This window comes from Vigna angularis, chromosome 9 (assembly GCF_016808095.1).
Source record: "Vigna angularis cultivar LongXiaoDou No.4 chromosome 9, ASM1680809v1, whole genome shotgun sequence".
Taxonomy (NCBI): Eukaryota; Viridiplantae; Streptophyta; class Magnoliopsida; order Fabales; family Fabaceae; genus Vigna; species Vigna angularis.
Window position 1 is genome coordinate 22,055,695 of NC_068978.1, and position 10,178 is coordinate 22,065,872.

At 33.8% G+C, this 10,178-nt stretch overlaps 2 long non-coding RNA genes across 2 annotated transcripts; one reads left to right on the plus strand and one right to left on the minus strand.

Annotated features, from left to right (window-relative positions):
• The first annotated feature begins 335 nt into the window (after positions 1-335).
• Positions 336-865, plus strand: LOC108347348 (uncharacterized). Its single transcript, XR_001833868.2, has 2 exons — positions 336-471; positions 562-865. It is a non-coding gene; the product is annotated as an uncharacterized LOC108347348 (long non-coding RNA).
• Positions 866-9,266: 8,401 nt separating this feature from the next.
• On the minus strand, positions 9,267-9,735 carry LOC128194113 (uncharacterized). The gene is made up of 3 exons (XR_008245433.1): positions 9,604-9,735; positions 9,427-9,519; positions 9,267-9,329 (listed from the first exon to the last, which is right to left on the minus strand). It is a non-coding gene; the product is annotated as an uncharacterized LOC128194113 (long non-coding RNA).
• Between the last annotated feature and the right edge of the window lie 443 nt (positions 9,736-10,178).

Here is a 10,178-nt window from a genome sequence, read left to right on the forward strand (position 1 = left end):
ATTTGTAACCGTGATTAATGAAAATATAACTTCTATACTCTATATTTATATATTAAAATATGTAATCAATTAAAATGTAATAAATGAAATATAATGTATTTATTAAATTTAATTAATATATAGTTATGATTGACAAATATATAACGTTTAATATAACTTCATATAATTAATATACAACTACACAAAAGTTAATTACAAAGATCAGTGCATTTGCCCCACCCAATTTTGAAGGAGTTCAAAGAGATTTTTCAAAAATTAAGTACTACAAATATCAGTTCATTGCCCCACCCCAATTTTCAAGGAGTTCAAAGAGATTTTTCACTCTATTTAAACAAGCAGCTGCATGTTGATTGAACCTATATTAGAAAGAAAAAACATTGAGAGTAAAGTTTATTGCTTTGATATACCAGAATTATTAAAAATGACTAAGTTTTTCTTTTCACACATATGCCTTGATCCTTATCATTTCAGGTTTGATGATTTCCCAATTTCTAATATTTTTTCAATGTTAAATTGTTCATTGATCAAAGGTTTATTCTAATTCTATCTTGCATTTTTCAGTTATTTCAGGAATAAGCGGAGTAAATGTCAAAAGATGTGAAAAATTAATACAGCCCACAAACTGTACCATCCAAAAATGTCGATCAGATTGCTCCAACATGTTTAAAAGCTTATTAGAACCGTTTGGAGAATGCATTCAAAACACTAAGACTAATACTTATGAATGTTTTTGCTTCTATGATTGTAATGCAACACCACATTTGGTGTAAACCTAGGCAGTGATAATATGTACCCAGCCAAAGAGGGTGAGAGAAATAAGATTTCTAGAATTAATCAATAAACAATATAGTTTTTTGATTCCTTATACCATTTTCTCTTTTCTTTTTTCACCTTGTTGCACTTAGGACCAGGGTTCTTTACCATTTGATATGGTTCCATTTTTTTAATTAAGTCGCTCGAATCATCATAAAAGTTAAATGAAATTTGATATAAATTTAATTAAAAATCCTAATAAATTTTAAATCGTATGGAAAATAACTCAGGTTTATTTAAAGTGGACTAACCACACGAGAAGGAAAATTTAACAGTAATGATTGTTTAAATTATTATATAATATTTTAATGAGGGATTCAGAAACTCAAGATAACTGCATAGGACTTCTGTTAAAGACATCTTTTTCACCTATACTTAAGATGTATTTACTTGAGTGGAAGGATTTGAGGAGACATCTTTTTCACCTATGCTTAAGATGTATTTACTTGAGTGGAAGGATTCGAGGAGAGTGTGTGAATGGATTTTATGAGATTTAAAAGTAAAATTTATGTTTTTTTTAAAAGATTTGGAAGTAATTGAGAATAAATTTAAAACTAAATTTTATAAAAGTTTGTATAATATTTGACTGATGTGATAGATAAAAGAATATTTTAATAAATAAAAAATAAAGATTATCGAATTTCCCTTAATGATAATATTGATATAAAATGATATTTGTGAATAAGATATTTTTTGATAAAATTATTTTGAAATATTAAAATTAATAAAATATTATTAAATAATTAAAATAATACATTTTATTATTACTATTATTAATATTATTATTATTATTATTAATACTATTTTTATTATTATTATTATTATTATTTTATCTATGTGAATCATTATATTCAAAAGTCATGAATGTTGTAAGGATAAAATTGAGAATTATTGTGAATCATTGCAAATCTTCATAGTGGAAGAAAGATAGGAAAATTTCTTTATCACACAAATCAACACTTTTAATCGCGCACAAATTATTTAAAACAAACATGAAACTGATATGAATTTCGTCATTGCAAATGAACATTAACAGTGTTTTACATTGAAGTGAACACAACCTTAATGAAGTGATTATTTTTAATTAGAGGATTCAAAAACTTGAAGAAGTTGCCCCCATCTTGCGAATAGCTTCATCTTCCCCCTTTTATATCTCTTTCTTTGCCTTTTCGTTCATTATTTCTTTCATATTTGAGATTTCATGATCCAACTTTTGTTCTCCTGCTCTCGTGTTTTCTACCATCATTTTTCTAGTTCACCTTTCTATTTCTTTCACTTTTTGGTGCTTCTTCTCTTTTCAATTCTTTTGATGAATAACAAAGGTTAAGGCAAAGGTTATTGCTACTTGACACGACAATTCCTCAAGTCGCATTGACTTTGTTCTTAAGGGTTATTTAAATGAACCTTCCTCTCCTCTTTCGCCCTCCTACTTCTTTATAGGGGGAAAGGAAAATTGCGAACGTATATTCTTGAAAAGCCTTTCTAGAGGCGGCGAAGGGCTAAGTTTTCTTCCATTAATGTCCTTGAGAACTAGCCTTGTTCATCAAAACAAGGCCTGTTGATCAAAACAAGGCATGTTCATCAAAACAAGGCTTGTTGACCAAAGCAAGGTTTTTCCTGTTCATCAAAATATGACATTTCCTATTCACCAAAACAAAACTTTCTTATTAACCAAAACAGGGCTATGCACTAAAGTAGGATTTTCTTGAGCGATCCACTAATAAGTATGTAAGAAAACACAAGATCAAAAATTATATTGCAATTAATGCAACAATATGTCATACCACTAATCATCATGGACATTAATCACAACACCTTATAAATTAAACCACAAGTTTGAGTAACTGATGGAATACCGCTTGAGAACCCTTCATCTTTTTGTATTTTACATTTTCTTTAGTGTATTGCACTCTGAGCTTGTAAGGAGCATGGGTCCTATAAATACCCATCTTCACCATTGTATTAAACACTTTTGAACATAATGAGAATTTGATTTCTGTTGAGAAACTCCAGATAAACTTCTCTCTTCAAAGTCAAGCTATAGAGTCCAAGAGATCCGTCTCTAGCCACCTTTCAAGCACTATGCTTTCATTTCATTTCCATTTCTCCATTGTGCTTCCATATAATTCTGTCTCATCTACGCAGATCCACTCATTCGCTGCCACATCAATAGTGCATGCGTCAACCTCCTAAGCCACGCATCGTCTTTTGTCTCGCGCACCGCTTTGCCACATCTTCATTCATTCCTTTCACGAGAGCCACATCTTCATTTGGCACTCTCTCTTGCACGACATCATCATCATTTTCACGTTGTTCCTTTCGAGTATCACATCCAAATCCTGATTCCATTCTCTCGTTTGTGTCGCCTTCTCGTTCCAAACAACTCTCGAGCTCACATCCAGGTATTGCTCCTCTAAATCATATTTCCTCTTTATGCTTCAAGTTCCTAAGCCTTAGACCTCTATTTCTAGGTTTTCCACCATCTTTCAGTGATTGTATTCCATTTTCACCGATTAAACATGTTTCCTTCTGTCCATTCCTCTTTTCCACTGTTTAATCGGTCCAATATGAGTTTTCCCCCTTTGCTAGGGTTCCTCCAGTCCAGATTAGGGTTCGTCCTCTTTTTTAGGGTTTTCAACCATTTAACCCAAGTTCTTGACTTCTTCTCTGTTTCTACATTCTATCTCATGTATTTCCTCTTTTCGCTGCGTTTTCTCTTATCGAGGAAGCCTCGAGGATTCGGATCGCGCTCGCACCACTTCAATCGATCTCATCTCCTTAAGCGCTTCCATCAGTTGGTATCCAGAGCTCTGGTTCGAGCACACGTCAAGAGATAAGTATCTCTCCTCTATCTTGTTTCATTTTTTTTTCTTATTCATGAGTTGTCTCGGTTTGGTTATGATTCAGAGTATCTTGTTGCGTTTCTTCAATTTCCGCGTTGTTAGTTACATTTCCTTTAATGTCTTGAATTGTTTGAGTCTTTTAATTGTCGAATCATTTTGAGTTTGTGCATCTTATTCTGTGAAAGTTGTTTTCCTGTGTTAGGTTTCCAATTTTGGTTCAGTATGTTTGAGTCTGTGACTTACGTAATTCATTTGAGTCTTTGCCTTGAGTAAATGTTTTTATCATTTTATTCGGTGATTTCACTTTGTTTGAGTCTTTTATTTTCTGAATCATATTCGGTCGTGTTCTAGTCATGTTATTTGCTTATTTTGTATTTGGTACCCCTATATATAGGTACAAACATTTAAGGCACCTAAGAAACCCTAAAAGAAAGTTCAAAGTCATCAGGTCGAAAAATAACTTAAAAAATTAAAAATAGAAACAAATTGTTTGTAATTAAAAAATTACATTTTATTTAATTTTCCAAATTATTCTTCAATTGTGCTCATGTTTTTTAAAATTCAAGGAGACGTATTTTTGATCTTTGACCTTGTTATAGATCCTTTGAATTCAAATGTTCTTCTTCACATTCTTCTCATATATGTTTAAGGAGATAGTCCTCTATCATACCCTCCTTCATGAAGAGGATTTGTCCTGAAATTCGTACCATTGTAAGATTTTTTTTTATTATAAAAAACATACCCAAATTCATCCAAATCAACCAAACTATGCGTGGAAAACGTTATGGCAATCCAATTACCATACTTAATAGCTCAACACCTCATGTTAAGCACCAAATAACATGATATCCAACTTAAGCAACCCGATAACTTTAGAAAACATGTTATAATAACCCATTCATACCCCAGCAGAACATGGTGTCACTCATACACAACTTGGTTGCATATAGGAACAACTGACAATGAAAGATAAAAACCTCTTATAAAACTAACTTACTTAACTGAACATAAAAATGTCATGTAGCAACCCTAAAGAGCTTAACATAATCTAAGGATAACATAATCTCTTGTATATTACTCGACATATGACTTAAACCTCATTACAACATCACGAATGCATTGTGTTATACCTAAACCCTAAAAATTTTGTGCTTTAGACTATTCAACCCAAAAAAGTGTAGTACAACCCAAAATAGTGCAATAAAACACATCATGGTGATTCTAACACACATGACACAACCATAGAACATGTCATCATGATAAAACAACCTAATTTTGGCCTAAACTCATGGAAACGAAACAACTTATACACAAACAACATGATATTTCAAGCATGGTATTCCAAAATCATGTACATGCAACTGATTAAGAACATAAAACAACCTCGAAACATGGAATCATAGTATTACAACCGGGTACGTAATCACTGTAGCCCAAAATAAATTAAAAAAACATGACACCTACTTGGAATAATGTAGAACACTAGAAACAAGTATGTTTGCAACGAAACTAACATGACCTAATGTGAATAACATAGACAACCCTTAACAACTCGTTTGACTAAAGAAACCAACCCCATATGCACAAACAATGTGAAAACGAAGGAAATCCATTGACACACACACACACACACACACAGACAGACACATACACATACACACGTACACGCACACGCAAACACACACGCACGCGGACACATGCACACACACGTGCTCTCACACACACACACACACACACACACACACACACACCTTTGAAAAGAACAATTTCAAAAACAAAGAAAGTCTAAACTAAGTCCTCAAGGAGAAGGTCCTTTCAAAGTCCTTAGGAAGGTCAACATTAATGTTTATCAATTAGACCTTCCTCCATAATATTGTGTTCATGCTACCTTTAATGTGACTAATCTTCAACCTTTTGCAGGAGAGTTATCAGATGATGAAGATTCTAGGGATTGTAGGATAAATCCTTCTTAAAGGGAAGGAGATGATGACTTAGGCCCAAGCCCAACATCAAGCCCATAACCTATTACTCATCAAGTGACCAAAAGGAACAACAAAGATGGATTGGCACATAGAAAACCTTGCAATCAAGGTCCCATGACTAAAGGAATGCTTAAAACACTTCAAGAAGACTTAGAAGACACTTCCGAGCAGGCAACCTTGAAGAATTACTTCATTTGGAGCAAAACATGAAGCCTCTTCCGAATTGGGTTCCACTCAGCCTGAACACATTTTCTGCCCAATGCCTTTGGTGAAACCCTTGGCCATCAGCATGTGTAGCTTCGGCAGCTGGCATTCCAGGCCATTCTATGCATTCTCCACATGATGAATACGTGACAGTTAATCCATACCATGCGGCTGATGATCAACTTTGATCATAGGCACAGTGGGTGCTTGAAAATGATCCTATAAATCCAACTCTTCTCCACATTTGTAAACACTTTTGGATTGAAACTAGTGTTATGCTGAAGAATTCATTCCAACACCTCTTTGCTCTGAAAGTCTCCTCCTAAAACCATTTTCATCTTCATCTCCAACTTTCTTCCTCATATGGAAGGTTGTCTAACCTGGATTCTAAACCATTCCTCCTTATAGACCTAACATCAAACACCTTATCTGCATCTATCCGTTGCACAGAGAGTTTGAATTCCAGACTCTTCCACCAATTGGTTTGAGCTCTCTGCTTATGCTGGATTCCATGGCAATTAGAGGAAGTCATCACCAAGGGTCCCACTATTGAGAAATTCTTCCTTACACTTCTTCTTTACATAAAAAATAGAAATGAAAGCAAAGAACATGGAACATAACAACAATGTAGTTAGGAAATTTGTTTAGTAATATACATAATTTTATAGAACAATTTAGTTATAAATATTTTCTTTGCTTAATCCTTGACAATGATGCCAAAAACTTGATGAGATGTTCGAGTAGCAACAAATTATAGCAAGTGCACTGGATTTGCAGTAGTATCAAATAAGTGTTGTATCCATAAAAATATTTTAAAACCATCCAATATTTATAGCTAAATTGAATGGAATAGTAATTGTAAAAGGGGTGTTGATTATAAAAATAAAGTTAAACTAAGATTTGGAAATTATAATGATAAATGAGTGTTGAGGTTGGATTTTATCTCTTCTTCTTCTATTGTAATGCTAATGATCTTTTGTACTTAGTATGTTAGTTATTTTCTTAAAGGTACTTTAAGGTAGCTCTAGGGTTATTCCTACATCCTAAAACCTAAGAACTGCAAACCTAATGTCATTCGTCCACTCATATGGAATGAATTATTTCCTTAAGTGTAAGACTATTTTTTTCTAATCCACCTTCCAGATTGTATGGATGGCTCTAGGAAGAATGAGATGATTTGATTGGACCATAGGATGAGTTGTCGATGCATTCAAGCAATAAACACAGATGAAAAAACAAATTATTGTTAGGACAAGATCATATAAAGAAATAAGACCGTTTAACATTTCTATTTTTAAAGTTTAACAAACAATTGAATGCAATAAGCATTTATCAATATAAACCATTTATTAAATAATGTTTTACGAAAACATAATTTTCTAACATATATCATCTAATAGACAAAGTTTAACAAACAACATCTAACAAAAGGATATTATGGATTTATAATACATATGGAAAAAACCTTAATCGTCTAAACTTAATCGTCTAAGAACCCTCTTGGAAAAGAAAATGTTGAATGAATAGGCTTTAATAAATGTGTCTAGTAATGTCATATAACATCTAATGTTTAGAGTCTAAGACATATCGTCTAATGACGTCATACCACAACATCGTCTAAAGCAGATTGTCAGTGGACATTTCATTCATGCATGTAATAAGTTATGTTGAGCCCGACAAGATGGCCCATTAAGAACCGCCTAGGTTAAAGAGGGATTCAAATTCTCTAGATCCAAAAAACTGTACACATGGCATTAAATGTGTTATAATGGCCCTTAAACTCTTATGGTTACAATTCCAAGAAACCACCTTTATCCCTCACATATATAACTGCAAAAAATCTCATCAGTGTCTTCATGCTCGGCCAAGCTGTTTTGGACCTTAGTTTTGGGGTTCTAGAGCTCGACCTATGTGTTCTAGAATTTAGCTATGAGGTTTCTGAACATTCCTGAGCTGTTTGAGAGGTTGACCTAGTTGTTTGTTTGTGATGTCGAGTTGTGATTTTTGTAATTTTTGAGCTCTATGGGTGTTGGTTGAACTGTTACTCTTGGTTGTTGAGTTGTTTCTTGTGTTGGTTAAGTGTTGGTATGAGTGGCGAGTTGTTAAGATGATTGTTGTGTTGTCTAGTTGATATGTCTTCTTGTCGTACCTTATAAAGTCGAGGTTGTACCTTTTGGTTGTGAGAAGTAGTGGAAAATGGGTTCTCTTTGCTTGTGTGAAGCAATGAGAGAGTGGAGGTTCAAATGCTATACCTTTTCACCTGTGTGAAGTAGTGGAGAAGAGAAATATGTTTTCCCATAAGTTTCTGGCTCATTGTTGAATATAGTGCTCAATGTATAACACATTAAAATTTTTACTCGTAAGTTATTGAGGAGCAGGGGAGATATGTGCTTATTATGACGACATGATGTGTCAAACCACCATGTTTTGGTAAATAGGTTTTGTAAGGTAGGGTATGGGAGAATGACATATGGTTTGGATCACTTGGATGTGTTATGAATTTGGTGTGGTTTTGGCTGAAGTGACCTTGATCTTGTGACATGTTAGTAGTGTTATCTTAATGATTGATATAGATTATTTTATTTAGAGTGGGTGAGTATGATTTGTGTATTTTATCTGTTTCCATTAGCTCACCCTTACTTATTTGTTTGTGTTGTGTGATGGTCATATAATTTGTGTTGTTATACGAAAGCATATGATATTACAAATGTTGTTGGCGGTGATTAGAGCAAGAAGATGCATGGGAGTCTTATTGGAAATTTTCAAAATTCATTTACAACAATCTTTATTTTAATGTAATGTTTTTGGACTAACAATTTTTGTTAGTTTATTTTATGTTAGGAAAATTAAATAAATTTTTTCCTAGAGATGTGTACTGTAACAATTGCAAAAAATTATTTTCATCAATATAGGGATTAGTAGTTGAAGCAAAACCTAGATGAGTCTAGAAACACATTTTAAATCTAAGAATATCACATTTATGGTGAAATAAACCTATAAGTAGGCCCCAACTATGAGTACTTTTCTCTTAGTAAGATAATATTAAACATTTCAAAATGACAAATGAAACATGCAACTGATTCCAATACATATGTAAATTCCAGTATTAATTTTCTTAGGTTTAATACCTATTTTGGTCCCTCTTTTTGTAGGGTCTGTTCAAAGTTGTCCTCCTTTTTTTCAAAAGTTCACTAACATCCTACTTCTCGCAAAAACAGTTTAAGTGGATCCTTTTTGCTTACGGCGTTAAAAAACTAACGGCAAAGTTGCTCTGCTGGCCAAAATTAAATGACATGTCCAATTAATCCAATTAGTTAGCAAGTTCAGCTAATAAGAGACTGCCACGTGGCAGTCCCCTTTCCACCCAAACCCTAATTCCCTTTTTCCCCTCTGCGCTACTATGTCGCGCCCTATTAACCTTAATGCCTTTTCCACAGTTTCAGACAAATTCTCACAGTAAACACCAACATGGTCCCCTATTTCATATCTGTGTAATGAAACAGGCATAAGAACATGGAAAATGTAGGAAATTATATAAACAAGTGTGTATCACCGCAGGTTTATTCTCACAAGCAAATACTTACGCAACTCCAGTTCCTGAAATCTCAAATTCCAAATGAGTATAAGATCGATCAGATGCAGGAGTGTGAAGCTCCTTACGCACAGCCACATTTGCTCTGCACACGCATAGGAATTTATGTCAGTCAGATTATAGTAAGGCCTAACTTGTTTGCAACTGAATAACTATCTTAATAATGTACCTGACTGGATGTTGAGCATCCACAACAGCGTGACCATTTACATTATGCCACTTCTTTTCATCAACAGACACTTCCAATGGATCATGAATAACAACCCGGTACTCCAAAACAGCAGCAGTATAAGGCGTAGAGGGGAAAAGGGAATTAGGGTTCGGGTGGAAAGGGGACTGCCACGTGGCAGTCTCTTATTAGCTGAACTTGCCAACTAATTGGATTAATTGGACATGTCATTTAATTTTGGCCAGCAGAGCAACTTTGCCGTTAGTTTTTTAACGCCGTAAGCAAAAAGGATCCACTTAAACTGTTTTTGCGAGAAGTAGGATGTTAGTGAACTTTTTAAAAAAAGGAGGACAACTTTGAACAGACCCTACAAAAAGAGGGACCAAAATAGGTATTAAACCATTTTCTTATGATGAATGTGAAAGAGGTCATACTAAATAAGACAATCACCCATCCAACAAGCCAATCAATGTCACTTATGTGTAGGAGTGGGCAAATAGAACTGAACTGCACTGTACTACTAAAATCTGTACTGAACTAAAAACTAATTTGTCTAAACTGAACTGTAAAACAGT